The sequence below is a fragment of the Phocoena sinus genome, chromosome X (genome assembly GCF_008692025.1).
Source record: "Phocoena sinus isolate mPhoSin1 chromosome X, mPhoSin1.pri, whole genome shotgun sequence".
NCBI lineage: Eukaryota > Metazoa > Chordata > Mammalia > Artiodactyla > Phocoenidae > Phocoena > Phocoena sinus.
Window position 1 is genome coordinate 124,030,472 of NC_045784.1, and position 21,483 is coordinate 124,051,954.

Here is a 21,483-nt window from a genome sequence, read left to right on the forward strand (position 1 = left end):
AGGTTTGGCCTGTAGGCTGCGATTTCCTAGCCCTGTTCTAAAACATTTCTTTTATTCTTCCAGAATGGTAGTTACTATGTACTGTCCTTGGAAAATTGAGAAAAGTTATTCCAATCATTTCCTATTGGGCTTAATTCTTTCACTGAATGCTTTGAGAAAGGTTGCTGTATTTTCTAATTTCTTAAAAACAATCAGCTATTTCCTATATAATCAGCATTTTATTTTAAATAACATGCATTTTAAATGAAATCAATATAATACAGAGAAGGGACAAGAGGAGGACGAGATGAGTATGGATGTGAAGGTTGTACAGAAAATGACATTCAGAAGTAAGGAAGAACACTGGGTTTGGAGAAGTATGGATATAGTCCAGAGATATTAAGAAAGTTTGACAAATTGGTGACTCATTGATTGTGAAGGGAATGGAATTTCTTCATTGATTCTGACTTGTGTATTTGGTAGATGGTGCGAGCCTCTACTCTAAATGAGAAATATGGACACAGAGGAATAGATGATGAGTACAAGTTGAGGGATTTCTCTAAGTGCTTGTTTTAGAGAGACTCTGTAGTGATGGCATTGTCTAAGTGTTCTCTGATAACATCCATTACTTGGGTCTTGAGGAGTTGATAGATGGCTGTGAGCCAGGACCCTTTATATCTCATATTAGATGACTGCTTTAAAGACTTTTGAACGAGTATGAGATCAGGCTAATTAACTATAACATACATATCTTTGGGAAATGTAAAGCAGAGTCATTTTAGTGTTTACCAAGATAAGAACAAAGCATCCCACCAATTTTTATGTCCTTGTAATAGCACCTTTATAAAATCCTCTATCATTCCTTCTGTCAGGTGAAAAGAAAAGTTGGAGAAGAGAAGAATTACTTTTAACTGGAAAGTCTTATGTCCATATAAATGACATGTCACATTTATATATCTTAAAGATTTTATGATTAAGCTAGATGTATACAACAGACATGTATAAACTCACTATATAATCTCCAAAAGTATAGAACAATCTCCATGACAATGGAAAAATACATCAAAGGAGAACTAACCAAAACAAGCCAAAAAAAAAAAAATTATGGCCATGAAAAAATTGACCAAAATAAATCAGCTTTGTCTTCAACATTCTCTTTCAAAGGCATCTTGGATCCAGTCATCACAGATCCTTCATCATGCCTTTAACATCTGCCCCTCATCCCCATTCCCATAGCCCCTGTACCAGCACAGGCTCGCATTTCTTTTCTCTTATTACACTCACTCTCCATGCCTCTAGGCTCTCCTTACTCTTAATCCACCTTCTATACTGCTGCCAGGATTCATGTTTAAGCTCTCACGAATGATGTTAACTCCCTAACTACAAAAGCTCATCTCCTGCTGCTGTGGCCAAATTAGATCACTTGCAATTCCCAGAACCCTCCCTCATTCTTCAATATCTGGTGACACTCCATTTCTTAATGCTATTCATTCTTACCCATTGATCTCCTTCTCCCTTTGTCATTATCTGTGCCTGTCAAAATCCTTCGCAACCCTTAAGACTTGTCTCAAAACTCTAAATTTGTTCTTTATTGAAGCCTTTGTAACTGTGTTGTCTCATTGTAACTTGGATCACTGATGAAACTGGAGAGCAGGCCTGGACAATATAGGAGCTGCACAGATTCCCTTGACTGGAAGTGGATTCCATGGAGCTCAATATCAAAGGAACAACCAACCCAATCCAAAAATGGGCAGAAGACCTAAATAGACATTTCTCCAAAGATGATATACAGATTACCAACAGACACATGAAAGGATGCTGAACATCACTAATCTTTAGAGAAATACAAATCAAAACTACAATGAGGTATCACCTCACACCCGTCAGAATGGCCATCATTAAAATATCTACAAACGACAAATGCTGGAGAGGGTGTGGAGAAAAGGGAGCCCTCTTACACTGTTGGTGGGTATGTAAATTGATACAGCCACTATGGAGGTTCCTTAAAAAACTACAAATAGAACTACAATACGACCCAGCAATCCCACTACTGGGCATATACCCTGAGAACACCGTAGTTCAAAAAAAGTCATGTACGCCAGTGTTCATTGCAGCTCTGTTTACAATAGCCAGGACATGGAAGCCACTTAAGTGTCCATCGACAGATGAATGGATAAAGAAGATGTGGCACATATATAGAATGGATTATTGCTCAGCCATAAAAAGAAACGAAATTAAGGTATTTGTAGTGAGGTGGATGGACCTAGAGTCTATTATACAGAGTGAAGTAAGTCAGAAAGAGAAAAACAAATACCGTACGCTAACACTTATATATGGAATGTAAAAAAAAAAATGGTTCTGAAGAATCTAGCGGCAGGACAGGAATAAGTATGCAGATGTAGAGAATGGACTTGAGTACATGTGGAGTGGGAATGGTAAGCTGGGAAGAAGTGAGAGAGTGGTATTGACATATATACACTACCAAATGTAAAATAGTTAGCTAGAGAGAAGCAGCTGCATAGCACAGGGAGATCAGCTAGGTGCTTTGTGACCACCTAGAGGGGTGGGATAGGGAGAGTGAGAGGGAGATGCAAAAGGGAGGGTATATGGGGATATATGTGTACGTATAGCTGACTCACTTTGTTATACAGCAGCAACTAACACAACAATGTAAAGCAATTATACTCCAATAACGTTGTTTAAAAAAAAAGAAATAATGCCAATTACAGCAACGTGAATGAACCTAGAGATTATCATATTATGTGAAGTAAATAGGAGAGAGCGAGACAAATACTCTATTACAATGTATATGTGGAATCTAAAAAATCAAACGAATGTATGTAACAAAACAAACAGACTCACAGATATAGAGAACAATCTAGTCGTTATCAGTGGGAATAGGGAGGGGGGAGAGGGGCAAGGTAGTTGTATGGGATTAAGAGAGACAAGCTGCTATGTATAAAATAAGCAACAAGGATATATTGTATAGCACAGGGAAATACAGTCATTATTTTGTAATATCTTTAAATGAAGTATAACCTATAAAAATATTGAATCACTGTGTTGTACACTGAAACTAATATAATGTTATAAATCAACTGTACCTCTATAAAAATTACATTTCATTTTTTTAAAAAAATTACCATTTCTGTTTTTGTGCTACTATCACAAGTATCTTGGATTTTACTACTGTTGAACATTTAGGTTACTTATATTTCTTTTTTTTCTATTTGAAGCAATATTTGATGAAAAAGCTTTTTACTTAACTTTGAATGTTATTGTGAGGGCACAGTCCTATCTAGGAGAGAACTGCCTGTTTATTCATAATGCACATTTTAAAGAGTTTTGTTTTTTTTTTTTTTTGCTGTACGCGGGCCTCTCACTGTTGTGCTCTCTCCCGTTGCGGAGCACAGGCTCCGGACGCGCAGGCTCAGCGGCCATGGCTCATGGGCCCAGCTGCTCCGCGGCATGTGGGATCTTCCCGGACCGAGGCATGAACCCGTGTCCCCTGCATTGGCAGGTGGACTCTCAACCAGTGTGCCACCAGGGAAGCCCACACATTTTAAAGATTTTAAAAAACATGTTAGAAACTTATACTCCAGAAGATTTGAAGCCATTTTTTCTAACATATACGAGCATGCCAACAGTGATATTATTTTTTCTTATATTTGCTAAGTTCAAGAGGGCAACTGTTTTATTTTTCTATGGAATAATTCTGGTCTTTATGTCAGCTGGATCTGAATTTGAATCTTAGCTCTGCTGCTTATTTACTCCATGTCCGTGGGCAAGTTAGTTAAACACTCTAAGTTCAAGTTTCCCTATTTGTAAAATGGGACCAGTAGTGGTAGCTAACTCTTAAGGCTGCTTATGAGGATTGAATGAGATCACAGAAGTAAAGAGCCGAGTACAGGGCCAGGGGGCCAGTAACTACGTAAAGTAGCTGGGTAACGTCATATGGAATAAATTCCTTGATATTCAATTTACTAAATGAGCAATTCCCTGCAAAGTAGAAGACAAGTAACTGAAACCTGACCTACATTGGTTCACTACAGGCTTTACATTGCCAGAAGGAGGAAGGCCCAAGTTCACAAAAAAGACTGTCTTTTGGGAAGAAAAGAGAGGCATAAGTGAAGTCAGGGGCAGGGGAGATATGGCGACAGAGTCAAGAGGGAAAGGCTACTGCATTTAGCCTGCTACTGCCAAATACAACAGCAAGAGGCAGGACTAGGAGAAGTTAGAACTTAATAATTTGGTAAATTTGTCTTCCGTTAGGCTGGATTTCAATGAATTGCCTTCCAGCAAATGAGCCTGCTCCCAGGACTCAATGACTGTATACTATTTGTGCTGAAATTTGCATTTAATGATGTGGAAATTTAAACTTCAACTACAATTTTTCTTGATCACATGTTTCTCAAATTGCAAATGAGTGTGCTTATTATAACATATGAAACAACATACTCCATCTGTATGGTCCCACCCCCAAACCCATGGTAACTGCTCTACTTTTCTCCATGTTCATATGGATGTACACACATACACTTGTATACACACAACACTCATAGGCATATACACATTTTGTTTTTTATCATTCTATGCTTTAAACATGGGATCATATATTAATATGTTTCTTTCTGTCTTTGTTTTTCTTACTTAGCAAAACTTCACAAAATTCCACTGAGTCAACTTTTAAAAATTATGCATAGTAGTCCATGGTATTAGTGTACGCTAAATCATTTAGTTATTTCCCTCATTTAGAGAGTGGAAGGTCATTCCCAGCTTTGCAGTCCCATGAGAAAAGCTGCAGTAAATGGCTTTGTGTATTTATTTAGGTGCTGGAACCTTTATTTCTGTGCAACAGGGTGATTAACATCTTTGTTATGTTTTTTCACTAGATACAAGTATGTATTCTTTTGCAATTTGCAAAACACCTAAAAAGATAGGCTTTTATTTTAAAATGTTACTCATCATCATGAGTGTGTTAGATGGGGCTCCTGAGAAACAGACTCCAGGAGGGAAATTTGCATTCGGGAGGTTGACTGGGGAGGATATACAGTAGGAAACAGCACCTGTGAGGGAGGAAGGGTGGGGGCGGGATTGAGCAGAGGGAAAAGGTGAGTCGTGATGCAGTTGTAACAGATTCCTCATCTGATCCGACAAGCAGCTCTGATGCCGAGATGGCCCTTCACAGTGGTCCAGAATTAAGGCTAGGGGCCAGGGCCTTTGTACTTTTGTACTGTTCCATCATTTGATGCTGACTGCCCTTGGGGAAGAGATACAGCCTTGAGTGAGGCAACTCTTTTAGACCAAGGGCAATGATCAGAGAGGATTGCAGCTGTGAGCCATCCGCAGCCAACACTCCTGGAAGCTGGGGAAATAAGTTCCTTGGTCCTGAAGTATCTAGGCAGTGCACTATGGTATTTCCCACAGCCAGTAATTAAAAGTTCAAATGAAAACAAATAATACTTGACATTCACTGAATGCTAGATGGAGGCCAATGAGTCAAAAATCAATTGGCTGGAAGCCAATGTTTTTAAATGACCAATTCACTAAATTACGGAGGATTGCTGGGTCAAAGAGTAGGTATCTTTTTATTTAAAAGATGATGCCTGGTTTCTCAAACAGGTGTATGACTTGCATTTCCATCCACAAGGTGAGAGACCCAGAACCAGTTTATGTTGCTTCGCTGCCGGCATTTCGGTTGACTGTTTAGTAGAGTCAGGTGTGAGGCAGCAGGGAATGGCCTAACCTCTGTTAGACTGAGCATGGTAGACATGCTCAACTTAAAGATCTTGAAATCCAGTTCTTTCAAAACTACTATGTTGGCCAAATAAAACATCTGCAGGATTTGACACAAGAGCTGCTAGATTTGACCTCTGTGGTTTAAAAGGAATATATATCGTGGAACAGAAAACTGCATAGCCAAGTGAACGGAGACTTTCCTGTTTACTAACAAGGGAGAGAAAGACTGAGTCGTGCAGTCTCCTGTGATGCTGGTTTTGATTTGGGGCAGGATTAGAGTTTGGAGAGTATTGAGATCTTATGAACAACCAGTATTTTATTTTTTAAAAAAACGTTTTCCCGCAAATCTATGGAGCAGATATGTTATGATAGAACAGACACTTTCTGTTTAAATGCATTCAAATTATGCCTTTAGTAGCACTCTTCAATTAGAAAATTCTGTAGTAGAAGCACAGCTTTTCTGCCCCCCACCACTGTCTTTTTAAAATGGAAATTCACTGACCATACTTACTGAATGCTTACTGTATGTTAAGTGCCATGCTAGGACTTGGAGTTCAGTAGTGAATTAGAGGCAAAGACCTTGTATATAGTGGGGGAGACAAAAAATCAAAACAAGAGAATAAAAAAGCAATTACAAGTTGGAATAAGTGCTGTGAAGGAAACAGGCAAAATATTGAGAGACAACATTGAAAAGTTAGCATGTCACATTCTGCTATGGAGGATGGGCAGAGCAAGTAATAATGCCAGGGAGAGAGAGAGAGAATGGCTTGGTAATAAGAACATAGGTTCTGGAGCCCATCTCGATTTTGTCATTGACTGGCTTCTTATTTGTAAAGTGGTGTTACCAGTGTATACCTCAGAGAGTTGCGAGAATTAAATGTTTCCAAATGTAAAGATCTTAGGATGCTGCCTGGCACATAGTAAGAGTTCAGTAAGTTAGCTTTCCATATTATAGTTTAGAGTTGCTTGTATGAATTAACTCACCAACCAAGAATGAAATTGTAAAATGAAATGCAAAGCAAGGCAGCATTTGAAAGAGGTTGCATGTATTTATTGTACAGGGATGGTGCTTTCTGCTGTCCCATTTATCATTGTCGTCCTTGTACTTTTTGCTATAGAAATAACGAACTAAAATTTCTAGGACACACAATGCTGTTTCAAGCCTCTATGGTGTTCGCCGAGCCTGGAGTGCCTTTCTTGCCTCCATTTTTCTTACCTCTAACCTTGTGAGTCTTCTTTCAAATTCAAGGTCAGCTATCACCTTTTGCAGGAAGCCATAGCTGCCTCTCTTTCCTCCCACATAGTCTATCATACCTTCTTCTGTATGAGGCCTGCACATTGCAGAGAGTGAAATTCTGTGCTCTGACACTGATCTGTTTCCATGGCTCTCCCATAAGAAGCCATGAGCGTCTCAAGGACAGGGACTTTGTGTCACACCCATCTCCCTATCTTCACAGTTTAACACAGTGACTAATGCATATAGGCTTTCAATAATTATTTGTTGAATGAATGAGTGGATAAATGAATATTTTCATTGGCATCTTTCATAACCGCTTTTGGTTAGCTTACAGCAATTACACAGATGAGTAGGTGAATTAGTACTGCAGTAAAGAGAGAAGAAGGCAATCAAATTGCCTATGAGAAATAGTAGTACCTAGTGTTGATTGCTAGCTCTTTTACATACCATGTTTAATCTGCTTAACAACCCTATTACATAATTTTGATTATGATCCACGTTTTCAGAAATAGAAAATGAGGCTTGAAGAAGTTAAGCTCTTGTCCCAGATCATAAGCTAATAAGTGCTGGAGCCAAATACCTCTCCCAAATTATTTCTTCCTTTATTACACTATTTGAGCTTTTGCTAGCTACAGTTAAATTGTTTTAGAATCATGATATTTGAAATTTATTATGATAAATACAACGACAGAAATATTAAAGTTTTTACGGTAAAATAAATTTGAGAATACTATAGCTTCCCCTTGAGATGTACAATATACTTTAGCATGTTAAAAACTCTAAAAAGTCCTGTAGTAAAGGACTTAACTGCTTTCTTACACAGCTTCAATTGATGACATTTTTTTTCAGGAGAACACTAAAAAGGGGTTCTGGTCACCAATTCCACTGTTGGGGATGTCCCCACACATCCAACAAGCAATTCTTTGACACCAGCAGGGTGTCCTACAATTTAACTTAATTCTGACACTACCCAAAAATAGCATCATATCCCACAAGTTAAGGGCTCAGTCCTACAAGGCTGACCTCCCTTTCAGATGCCAGTGGAAAGCATAGGTCATCACCTGTGTTTCTGACCAACTGGCTATAAATCAGAGGTTCCCTCTTCGGTTTCAATTATTTTGCTACAGTGGCTCACGGAACTCAGAAAGATTTTACTTACTTGATCACCAGTTGAGTATAAAAAGGTATAACTCAGGAACAGCCAGACAGAAGAGATGTGTAGGACAAGGCATGAGGAAGGGGCATGGGGCTTGCATGCCATCTCTAGAGGCAACCTTCTCCCAGCACCTCCATATGTGCACCATCATATAAGCTCTCTGAGCCAGGTCTGTTTGGGTTTTTATGAAGGCTTCATCACCTAGGCGTGATTGATTAAATCATTGACCATTGGTAGTTGATTCAACCTCCAGCACACACACCCCCGGAAATCAGGGGGTGGACTTAAATTTCCACCCTCCATTCATGGTTGGTTCCCCTGGCACCCGGCCCCCATCCTCAGGTGCTTTCCAAAAGTCACCTCATTAACATAAGCCCAGTAGTGGGGGGAAGGAGCTGTTGTAAATAACAAGACACCCTTTTCACATTCATGGCTCTGATGCATTTGCAGGAGCTGAGAACAAGAGACCAGATATTATAACAAAAGGTGCTCCCATTGCTCTTATCGCTCAGGAAATTCCAAGGGTGTTGGGAGCTGTGAGCCAGGAACTGTAGACGAAGACCAACTATGTATGAGAAATATATGATCAAAAGATATATTTCTTATAATATTGCAAATACCAATTGATATTCAACAAAGCTAGGATTCTGAGGAATACACTTTGGGAAGTGCTCACTAATCTACAGGAATAAAGCATAGAGTTTAGTCTCAGAGGGTCCTGTATAAAATATGCTGAGTCTGTTTAGTTCCTAAACTCTTCTAGAGTCAAGAATGTTCCTGCTAAATGGAATCCTTTAAATAAAAATAATGCAGGAATAAGATCATGCTGTATGCAAAGAGGGGGTGACACTTGACGTAAACCCAATTTTTGTGTTCAGTGCTATCTGCAGAACTTTATCTGCAAAGAGAAAAAAGATGCTTACCACATCATGTGATTGGTGACGGTGATAAGAGCTCAGTGATGGGGCTTCCCTGGTGGCACAGTGGTTGAGAGTCCGCCTGCCGATGCAGGGGACACAGGTTCGTGCCCCGGTCCGGGAAGACCCCACATGCCGTGGAGCAGCTGGGCCCGTGAGCCATGGCCGCTGAGCCTGCGCGTCCGGAGCCTGTGCTCCGCAATGGGAGAGGGCACAACAGTGAGAAGCCCGCGTACAGCAAAATCAAACAAACAAATCTCATTGATGTTTTTAGTATTCATTAGTATCTGTTATTCTTTAAATTGGAATACTGGCCTATATCTCCACAAAGAACTACATAGTTTATCTTAGGCTGCATGTACATGGGACAAATGAGAGTTAAAAATCACTTAGAAAAATTCCATTAATGAAGAGAGTGAATCAGTGAAAATTTTGTAATTTGGAGACCTCTGAATTTCCTGATGAACTTTTTTTTTTTTTTTTTTTTTTTTTTGCGATGCGCGGGCCTCTCACTCTTGTGGCCTCTCCCGTTGCAGAGCAGAGGCTCCGGACGCGCAGGCTCAGCGGCCATGGCTCACGGGCCCAGCCGCTCTGCGGCATGTGGGATCTTCCCAGACCGGGGCACGAACTCGTGTGCCCTGCATCGGCAGGCGGACTCTCAACCACTGCGCCACCAGGGAAGCCCCTGATGAGCTATCTTTTAATTGAATATTGCCACATGATTTCAGGGCCTGTGTTTAGTTTTGTAATTGTGTTGGCTCCAAGTACTACTACTTAGCCTTGAACTAGCGATGAAACGTTAGGTGTGCGTTTCATATCTAAGTGATGTATTTGCACCAATGAAGGCCAAATTATGCAATGACATGTTGTACAAAGTGAGTTGAAAATGGCTTGACAGTAGAAAAATGATGGGAAGAATTGTGACATCATACAATCCTTGATAACATAGGTATTACAAAGCTCAAAGACGCAAGCCATGACAGTCAGTATCATTATATGTGTTTTACAGAGTGCTTTTGTTTCCATAGATATTATGATTTTGTTGTCATTTAATTATAAATTTTACTGTGTTTTATAGTACTATGAGTTATCAAAACAAGTTTATACTTAGCTTTGTTTATACACATTGAAGTAACATTATTATAAAAAAAGTCAGCACTGAGAATCTGATCTAAAGTAATTGATTACTGTTTTCTAAATAGAAGGTGGTGAACGATGTGAATTCTGTAACTCAGTGGTCCTCAAGTGGGAGAATTTAGAAATGTGTGGAGGCATTATGATTGTCATAAAGACTGGGGGCTGCTACAATCAACTACCCTATGACTTAGAGGACAGTGGCTAAATGTCCTGCAAGTGCACAGAATAGACTTGAAAGACACAAAATTGTCATGTCAAAAATGTCAGTAGTGCTGTTGTTTAACTCTTACCCCCTTTTGGTCACTGTGTTGTTAGAGATAAATCTTAGCCCAGCTCTAGCAATTGCATTGGACCATATGGTCTGTAAACAGTAATCCGTATATCAGGACCCTCAACATGGAGGCCACCTAAGTGGCCCTGTCCACGTCACAAATCTAAAGCCACATCAGCCTGTGCTTACAGGAAACACCTGTCTAGGGAAACCTAACATACAACAATCACAAACTTCCAGTTCAGTTTTAGCTAGTTCAACTCACCCTAGAAAACAGGACCAACTAGCCTTGTAAGGAAATCCCAACCTCCTAGCTAGTCATGCCCTGTTTCCATGTTGCCTTTTCTAATGCTCTGTAAAACTGGCTCTTGGCTCAAATCCCTCCGAAACAGTGCTCCACTGTTTGGGGGCACTGTACTCCCCCAATCCATGGATTATTTTCCCTTGAATAAAGAACATCAAATCTGTTACTCATTTGCATTATTTTTGTCATTTGACAATATGCCAGTCTGCCTCCTTGCTTTAATATCCTCCCATTCCTTTTTCCTCTTCATTCACAATTATTTATGTATACCCACCTCATTACATAAAGGACCTGAGTGTGTTAGTGTACGTGTGTGTGCATGCACCTGGTTGACTAAGCAGTTGCCTAAATTAGACTGGAATCTGTTGGTTTATATCTCTATAACTATTATTTCATTCTTTTATACTATAGGTCTTTGTGTCTATATTTGTATATAAATGTCATAATATATTTTGTCTAATAGATTATAACATTTTTCGATCCTTTCACAGCACATAGCCCAGGGTCCTTTTTTTTCCCATTTTATTTCCATATAGTATAAATGTCTTAATCTTTCTTTGCCTCAATTTTATCATCTGTAAAATGGAAAAGGGCACATACCTCTTAGGTTTGTTGTAAGGATTAAATGAGAAATAAGTGAGTACATAGTTTAGGTCAGTGACTACCGCATAAGTGGTTAATAAGATTTAGCTATATAAAGCTCCATATATTTTTTTCCAGTGAATGCATTTGGATTTTTATAGTCCCGTTAAAAAAAAAAAACCTGACATTTTAAAGCACAACAGGAAAATAGAGCTATTGCTGCAATAGAAGAAAGGGAAGCCCAGAGAAGGGTGTCACCAGTGTCCAATATTAGACACTAGTGGGTCCATTCATTTTCATGTGAATGTTTTCCCACTTTCCCACCCTTCCACCCTGGAGGTTGATAAAAGAGTTAAGGAGTGGGAAGATGGCAGAGCTAACCATCTTTGAAACTATTTTTTACATTTATTTAACATTTAAACAAGAGTTGGAGAAAGCAGGATAAGAGACCATTTATTTAGAAGTAAAACTGCATTTTATCAATATAGAAATAAACCACATTTGTTTTCTCAAAATCAAGGTAAAAATTTGTTTAAATAGTCACTATAATGTGAAGCGTAGCATGTCAATTGCAAGAACACATTTTTTTCTAAACATCTTTATTGGAGTATAATTGCTTTACAATGGTGTGTTAGTTTCTGCTTTATAACAAAGTCAATCAGCTATACAAATACATATGTCCCCATATCCGAGAACACATTTGGATTATCCAACTCAGTGGCAGCTTCAGCTAAGAAAATATTTTATGTAGATCTTTTAAAGGCATTTTTTCCCCTCCCTTAGAGGCATATTGAAATTTATCATTAATCTAGAAGAATTATGTTATTCTTGATTTAATATGCTGCTTAGCTCATTAAGCCATACTTTAAATTTATAAAGGCTGATAGTACTTACACATCCAAGTAAGCAGAATGCTCACTTTCATGTTTTATAAATTACCTGTGGAAAACTGAGTTTCTCCTTGACCTTGCCTTTTTTTGATAGACCAATTGCATAGGCCCCTAACCAGGACATTTTCAGCCCTGAAATCCCTGACCTCCCTCCTCTCACTGAATCTCTTTTGCTTTGGGAATGTTTAACCTACATCATGCTGCCCGGCTTATCTTTGTTTTAACACTGTCATTAAGAAATATCAACTCTTTAGATTAACTAGAACTCTTCAAAAAGATTTACTGTCACTTCTGTGGTTTTTCTCCTTTGATGGGAAGGCAGATAAGATAGAGGCAAGGAAGAAAAGTGAGATCCATATACAAAACAATACCTTAGCTTTTTTTCTCATTTCCATTTTTCTCTGAGATGTATTTACAGTTTGTATTTCTGGAAAGCCTTTTTCATTACATGCTGCATAAACATGAAGAATGTAGAGTGGTATCCATGCTGTTTGTGGTTGGTTTGCTCTTTATGCTTATGTTTTCTTGCCCTTGGCAAGAAATAAAAAGTGATTTTGCAGTTTTCTTCACTGCCTTTTTATGAGTATAAAAACGTACTTGTTCTTAATATTTTTCATAGATCTTTTAGTAGTGCAGTTGTCAAATAAAACCTCTCCTCTCTGGGTTGTTGATTTTATGGTCCCAACCAGAAGGTGGGTAATTTCAATCACTCGATAGCATATTAGGATTAAAGCAAAAAGGATCTTTGCATGTTTTCCAGTGTGCATTTTACATGAAACAAAGCAGAATGGATGCAAACCTTGATCGATTCCTGGTGTTTTCCTTGTCCACCATAGCTTCTGTTAGAGCTCTTAAGGAGTTTTTAAAAACTAGGCACAGAGGCTGTCATCTGCTATTGCCAAAGAACAGGCAGCCCAAAGCAAATGCCAAGAGTTTTATTGGGTTCTTTTTCTCAATTTGTTATTGCATCTGGTCTTGTTCATTGCACTACATGTCAGCTGATGCAGAGAGAGGTGACTGAAACATCTAGGTTCCAAATGGCAAAGTGGGAGGCTATCCGAAAGCATTTTATGTGTTTGTATTTGCTTCCTGAAGTTTAATGAACACAAAAGGCAGCAAGGGTTGACATAAAGCAGGCTGCAGTATGGGCTGATGGGGAATGCTTACTGCTCTGTTTTATTAGTACCAAGTGGCAGGACCACCAGAAAGGTGATGCCCATCTTTCCAACAAGTTGAAATATAATTGAGTGCCTTCTGCTGCTATATATTTCCTTTGTACTATCTTGAATTCTGCTTGGGTCCTCATCTTTGTTTGTGCGATTAGAATTCATTGTCACTCACTGTTCTTCAAACTTTGCAGTTCAGTGGTTACCCTCCACCTCAGACTAGGGGATGCCCAATAAAGAAGGAGGATGAGTCGTCTCTACAGCATAAAGGGACAAGAATATATCGGAGTTATGCTATAGACCATATAATTGCCCACGTATACCGGGGATGGGGTGGGGTTAGAAGTGATGTACAAAAACTGAAGCTCTGGGGAAAATGGACATAATGACCCTTTATCTGCCTGGATGAGGTGGACACCCAGTGGTTACATTCTTGATGATTCACATTGCGTGTTGTGGATTCCATGTGAAAATTCTCCAGGGACAATTGGCATGTGTTTCCAATGTTTAATTCAAATTTACTTACAAGATGGTTGGGGCAGACGTCACTGTCTTTTTGTGGGCTCAACTCTAAGTGATTATTTTAAAAGATGCTCCAGGAAAATCAAAGCAGGAATTTGGGGCAGTAATCCTAAACTCAGATCCTTATCTAAATGTCCAGACTTTGGGTGTGAGCAGGGTTGTCATACTGTAAAATACCTAGGCAGCGACTCAAAATAGCTCTTTTCTCATCACAGTGATGGATGTGTTAATTAACTTGATTGTGATAATCATCTCACAATATATAGGATATCAAATCATCACATTGTATACCTTAAATATATACAATATTTATGTATTATATTTATATATTTTATATATTATATAATTATGTCTCAATAAAACCAGAAAATAATTTCAGCTCATATTTAGTGGTTTTTAACCTTACAGTGAAAAATAATGGTGAATTATGATGTTAACTGTAACCTCTCTATAATTTAATGACAAATTTTGCCGAATATTGTTTTATTTTTATTTTCTCCTAAAAATAATTAAACATCTTCTGTGCTTCAATATACACGGTACTTCATTTAATCCTATAAGCCAGTCACTTTTTAAATTTAGATTCAGAGATGTCAAATAACTTTAAATATTTTTCAGGTTTCTGTCTTACATATTAATGTCTACATGAACATACGAATTCCTGGGTGCTGGGTTGAGTTCTCTGATCAATCAGCATTCTTCCCAGAAGTACCAGATACATCAAGAACAGTGAGCCATCAGAACAGAGATGGCCAAACCCGGGACCTGTTGGCATTAGGGTTCAGGGTCTCTTATCTGTGTTTCATATCAGGTGGTTTTGCTTTTTCTTATTTTAGATATTAGGGCTCAACATATATTTTGAAAAAAATAACGAACTAATAGTTGGTTAAGATTCGTAATGCCTCTCATCTCCAGAAACATAGCAAGGGGGTGCTGAAACCTGTGCTTAGTAGTATTTGCATTTACCCCTGGCTAGGGTTTTAGGGTATAGTTTTAGGCCAAACCTTATTAATGTGCAGCCTAAGTCATTTCAGGTATGAAGATCAAACGCTCAAAAGAGCAAAGACCTAGGCAGGCACTGCAGGTTCATTTGGAATAAATTGCTTTATACATCATTTTATTTGCACCATTTCAATCCTCATAGTTACGTTGTATAGAGCTGTCTAGTTTAGCCAAAATATTTCAAAACTCAGTACTGAAGAATGAGCTCATGAATCTGTATTTTTTTTTTGTATCCTGAGATTGGCTATAAAGAGCTTAGTACTTTTAAATCACTTATTTCTTTGTGGGAACAAGTATCAATTTGGACTATAAACGGGATCCATACCTTATGACTTGGCAGATTTGCTGAAATGTTGTGCATATTTATCTGAGGGCTCAGCATGGCAAGAGCTCATCTTCCAGATGATATTTAAGAGATTTAAATTACTTATAAATTACAACATGCCTAATTCTAAAAGGATTAAGATACAATATGAAAATATTTCTTGATAAGTGCAGTTAAAATGCAAAAAAATAAGAGTACGCACAAATACAAATTCATATACATGTGAGAACCTATTTTAAAAGAGGGCAGAGAGAATCAGGTTGGACTCTGGAATGAATGAAGTACAGAAACTGAGCAATCAATTTAGCAGCCCAAACAAGAAGCAGGACCCACTGGATAATGTTGTGTGATTTTCTGGTGAAAAGAAGCAAAGCTACCCAAACACCTGTTTTCTTGACACTGAATTCTAAGAAGGACATATAGGGGGATCCTTATCTTCAGATTCAGTTTTTAAATAAATACAGCAACACTCTTCAAATGGATACATCTCAAATGGATTCTCCAGAAATGGTGAATGTCACATCAAATCAGATTTCAGTGGAGTCATCTCTGTGGACCACAAGGCAAACTTGTCCGGTGCAAATATGGCTGATGGAACAACATGAAACCAGTGCTTAGAGTACCTGGAGGAAGGAGTCCATGAGATCTTCTGGTACTTTCTCTCGTGCTATGAGCCAAGGGTTCAAATTTAAGTTTGTCTTGATTAATAAGGAAGGAAGGATGGGGGAGGGAACAAAAATCCATTAAGCCGTACAGGATAAGAGAAATGGAAACTCTGCATTTCTGTCCCAAGGGTCAATACTTCTCTATAAAACTTGAGGCCCTAAGCCTTGAAAGGTCTGCTGGGGCCCAGGGTAGGCCACCCCAAAATGTGCCTCAAGGACATATTGAGTATTTTGAATTAAAGTTACTTAATAAACAGCCAATGCAGGAGAGGCACTCTGACCTGCTTTATGTCTCCCTGAAATCAGGAAATAAATCTCTCATGAAAGGTGCTCTCCCTGCATCTGGAGGTAGAAGGACACCCTTATTGCCAAAGATAGGGAATTGGGGCCAAGAAACCTATATATACAAACCACCCCAAGCCCAAACTCTGTTTAGAGTTTTCACTAATAAGGTACCCAAACCTAAGTTTCTTGGTCCTGTCAATTCCTCACAATTGTATTCTTTTCTTGTCTAAAAAGTATAAAAGCTGCCTACTTTGGCCACTTCTGAGGTTCCAAATGGGCCCTCCATATGCATGAATTGAAATTTGTTTTGCCTTGCATCAATTTTACTGTTAGTCCAGCCACAAGAACTCAAGAGGGGGAAGGGGGAAATTTCCTCCCTGACAGATCCCAGAGATGGGTTTGACTGTAGTTTGGGGACGAAAAGCCCTTTTCCGGCAGAGAATGGGAAAAAGGGTGATTTGCAAAGCAACATTAAGGATTGAAGCTGAGATTAAGAACCAAACAGACAGTAGACTAGAAACGTTAATCCAAAAGGACTGTGGAGAGAGTCATTAACTAGTGAAAGTTGACTAGATAAACACGTGGTAGGTCAGAGGAGAACAATCAGGTGCAGAACAGAGTGTGCTAGGCATTCTCTGGAAATATTGCTAGGCAAGCTTGCAAATTTACATGGAGTTCACTGGTATTTCCCATATATGGGCCACTGACTCAAAGAGAATCAATTTGGTTCATATACCACACATTAAAAATACACAGTAGTTTAACTGTATATTTCCCCTTCTAGACTGTGAACCCCATGAGGAAAGAGACAGCTTGTCTTATTTACTGCTAAACATCCATTAGGAGGCACATGGCTTGATAATTAGAAGATAACAAAAATGTTTGAAGGACAGAATTAACGTGCCTATGTTTTCTCATTTAATAATGGCTATTTATAAGGGGGAGGTGGCATTATCCCTATGTTATGGATGAGGATGTAAGACCGAAAGTTGAGATAACTTACACATCCTACAGCTCTTTATCCACTTAATAAGTAGCAGTGCCATCATTTGAACGCAGGTCTGCTTTAAGTAAAAGCCCATTAAGCAACACTGTCTCCTTACCAAGCAAACATTTACAGACTAGGCACAGGGCACTGATTGCAATGTTAGATATTGGAGATACTGCAGAGAAAAGTAAGATGTGGTCCTCAGCTTCCCAAACAGAAAAGCAGAGAGTCATACAAAAGTAAAACACAGAGCTTTTTTTAAAGATCTAAAGATAAGAAAAAAATCACAATAGATGACAGCACAAACATTTAACCCTCATGAGAGAGGATCAGAAGTTTTTGATGAGATGCTTAGATAGACATTAGAAGAATTTAAGGAGTCTGATAGCCCATGTGGACATGGGAGGTGTGGTAGGCAGAATTTTGGCCCCTGTGGCCTTCTCTCTCTCTTCTTTCTCAGTAATATGTTGAATTGCAGGCCAACATGGACTTTGCAGATGTAATTAACATTCTTATCAGTGACTTTAAAATAGGGAATTTATCCTGGATCATCTGGCCAGGCCCAGTAATAAGTATATGAGCTCACTTTTTGATCTCCATTTTGTTTACTGCATTTTGTTTTTCTGATTATGTTAGCTATATTGGTGAGTAATGCATAAATATATTTCTTATTTGTCTTTACAAAGAATCAGCTTTTGTTTTGTTAATTCTCTAGTATTTTGTTTTCTGTCTCATTTGCTTTGCCCTTAATTGTATTTTAAACCTTCTTTTCAGATTTGCTCTGTTGATATTTTTTTCAAGCTTAATTAGTTGAATGGTTTTTTAATTTTTTCCACATAGTCTAATAAAAATATTCAAAACTGTAAATTTCTCTGTAAGTTGTGCTTTAGATATATTCCACAGTTTTGACAGATACTACTTCTATTGTTCTTAAGGTCAAAGGATCTCATCATGTACATTAGAATTTATTAGTTAATGCGTGGTTTATTTGGTGTATTTTTCCTCAAGACACAGAAGATTTTTATCACGCCTTTATTATTATTCTAAGAATTTTTTTTTGTTTTAGTTATGTATTGCTACATAAGACAACCATTTTTATTATGTTGAAGATTGCTGTGGGACATCAGTTTAGACAAGTCACAGGAGGAATGGTTTGTCTCTGCTCCACAATATTTGAGGCCTCAGATTGGAAGACTCAATGACTGGGGCTGGGACGGTAGACTGTAGTGACTACACATGGGCTCTCTATTTGGCTTAGGCTTCTCACATCATGATAGCTGGGTTCCAAGAGGAAGTATCCAGAGAGCAAGTATTCTGAGGGACCTAGAGACTCAGAATCTGCTTGACTTTTTTATGACTCAGTCGAAAGGCACACAGAGTGGCATCCATGAGACTCTTTGCTGAAGCCATCCCAATCTAGCCCAGATTCAAGGAGAGGGGAAATAGCACTCACCTCTCGAATGAAGGAGTCCCTAATAATCTGTGGTCATGTTTAAAACCTGCCTCAGTCGTACCATGTTCAAAGAACTTGTTTCTGTTAAATCTTATGGTTTATATGTGCCTCATTTATTTCCCCATACGTTTATTCACAACAGTTTTCTATTTTTAAGTATATCTTTTAAAAAGCAGGATATCTTTGGTATTTTTTGTTTATTCAATATTAGAGACTCTTTTGATTGCCCCACATTAATATAGCAGGTACAGATCCATGTATCCAGGTTTGAACACTCTTTGGGTTGTGCTTTTATTTATTTCATTGCTTTTTCCATATGTATTTTGTTTTATGAGGGCTCTGAGTGGTCTCAGACTAGTGCCAGGACAGTAACTAGACATCTAGGTTCGTAAGTGCAATTGAGAGGTGCCTCCCAGCTCCAAGTCTGACTTAGCCCACCTTGATCACATCGATATCTTGGGGCTCTCCAGGACAGTGTGAAGGAAATTAGTGGCTACAAAGAGAATCATCTACCCCAGCTGATCCCCCTGCCTTGGGTTCTTTACCCTCTCCAATTTCCATTAGTCATTTCCCCTCCATTCTTAGACCCAAACACTTTCTATATGTCTCTAAGGATTTCTCACACTTTTGTTTCAGGTGTGGAGTGTAGGATTGTGTTCTGTCAATATCTTGACTTCTTCGTTGCCTCTGGTTGGGTTTGGAGAGGAAGCCCATGTTAGTTTGACATCTTGTCTCAAAGTTTTTGGTTTCGTAAAAGTATATTCATCTGATGTTTTAAAAACATACATAAATGCAGTGGTGTATTATACATTTGCTCTTCAGCTTAGAAAATCTAGTCATTATAAATGAGGGGAACTCTCCCTTGTGCATAGCACTTCGTGGATTTTATAGCATCATCATCTTCATTATTTCAGTGCTCAGAACAACACTATGACATAGTTATAGACGAATAAACTGAGAAGTTAAGTGACTTGCCTATAAATGTAGCTAATAAGAAACATTGATGAAGTTCAAATTCAGATCCTCTGACTCCACAAATTTCTTTCTACTATACCCTCTCAATACTAAGTTTAAGATCATTTCTCTGAGTCACAAGAACAGAGGCACAGATAGATTGCATGTTGAGTGAAGACATTTTTAAAAATAATTTTTAAAATATTTAATGTAAGTATAGCTATTATGCGTGACAGAAAAGACCAGCTTAAAATGATGGATTGACTATGTAGGTTTAGAAAACCAATGACAAAATAGGCATCCATCTGGTGTGCACATTTATTTTTTAAATTGAGATTTTTTGTTCAACTTTATTTTTACACAATTTCAAATTTATGGAAAGTTGCAAGTATTGTACTAGGAATTTCCTTTATTCTTCACCAAATTCACCAGTATTTCATCACATTTTCTTGCTTTCACTCATTCATTCGTTTTCTTTCTCTCTCTCTCTGTGTAAATAATACATATAGTATGTAAATATATAGTATTTATTCCCCCAAAACCATTTAAGGGATAAGTCACACATATTATGAATCATTGACCTAAATCCCTAAATACCTTAGGATGTATTTCCCAGAACAATAAACCACAGTAACACCAAAATTGGGAGATTTAACTTTGATATAATAATATTCTCTAATTTAGGAATCTGCACACCTTAGGTCTCAGGTCAAACATGGACAACTGCTGCTTGTTGTGAATAAACTTTTACTGGAACACAACCACATTTTGTCTATGACTGTTTCTGGGCTACAACAATACAATTGAATAGTTACAACAGGTACCATATGACCCACAAGTCTACAAATATTTAATATTTGATCCTTTACAGAAAAAGTTTTCTGATCCTTCTAGAATCCATAGTCAAATTTGACCTTGTCTAAATAATAACCTTCATAGTTGCATTTCCTCATTCACGACCCACCTAAGATCATTCATTGTATTTAGTTACGTTTCTTTAATCTCCTTCAGTCTACAACAGTTCCTCGTCCTTTCTTTGTATTTAATGACATTGAAATTTTTGAAGAATAAAGACCACTTATTTTGTAGAATATCTCTTTATATTGGTTTATCTGATATTTCCTCACGATAGATTTAAGTTATGCATTTGTGACAGGAATAACACTGAAAAGATGCTGTGTTCTTCTTAGTGCACCTTATCAGTAGGTATATTAGATGTCAATTTCTCTTTTGTTAGTGATATTCATCTTAATCACTTAAGTTGGTGTTTGCTAAGTTCTTCCAACATGAAGTTACTATTTTGCCATATTGACATATAGTTTTTTGGAGGATCAGCTGAGACTTTATAAATATCTCGTTCTGAACGAATTATCACTATGATGGTTAAAAAGTGATTTTTAAAAGTCCCATATGCATATTTTAATATCTTGGTAGGACGATGAAGCTCAGACCTATGCCCACAAAGTGCAGGAGAAATGTTTAAGGCCAATACTCACTAGAAGCCAGGATTCACACAGAACGCTGAGCCTTATCTTCAGTGCCTTTTTGAGTCTGAATAATGGATGTGGTATTGAAAACAGGGAACATTGTTTGGCTGACAGAATATTTATGGAGTAAAGTACTACAGGAGTGCTCAGGATAAGTTCTGAATAATATTCTTTCAGAAAATGCAGTATAGAGATTCAAATGTAAAACTATAAGATGAATAAGAAATTTCCATCAATTCAAAATGGTTCAATATAAGGCATAACTGCCTGCATGCCAGAAAGAAACAGGCCACAACATACAGGTTTGGGTGACAGTGATTTGTAGCAACTGTCCACAGCCAAATATTTCACTTATGTGAGTCTGTGGGAAACAAGTCCATTGGGCTGAGGTTAGACACAGTCTCCATGCCCTCGGTTAAGGGCA

General features: G+C 38.1%; 1 pseudogene; it reads left to right on the forward strand.

The window, feature by feature from the left end:
• LOC116747218 overlaps positions 1-21,483 on the forward strand; it is a 141,580-nt pseudogene that overhangs the window by 111,837 nt on the left and 8,260 nt on the right.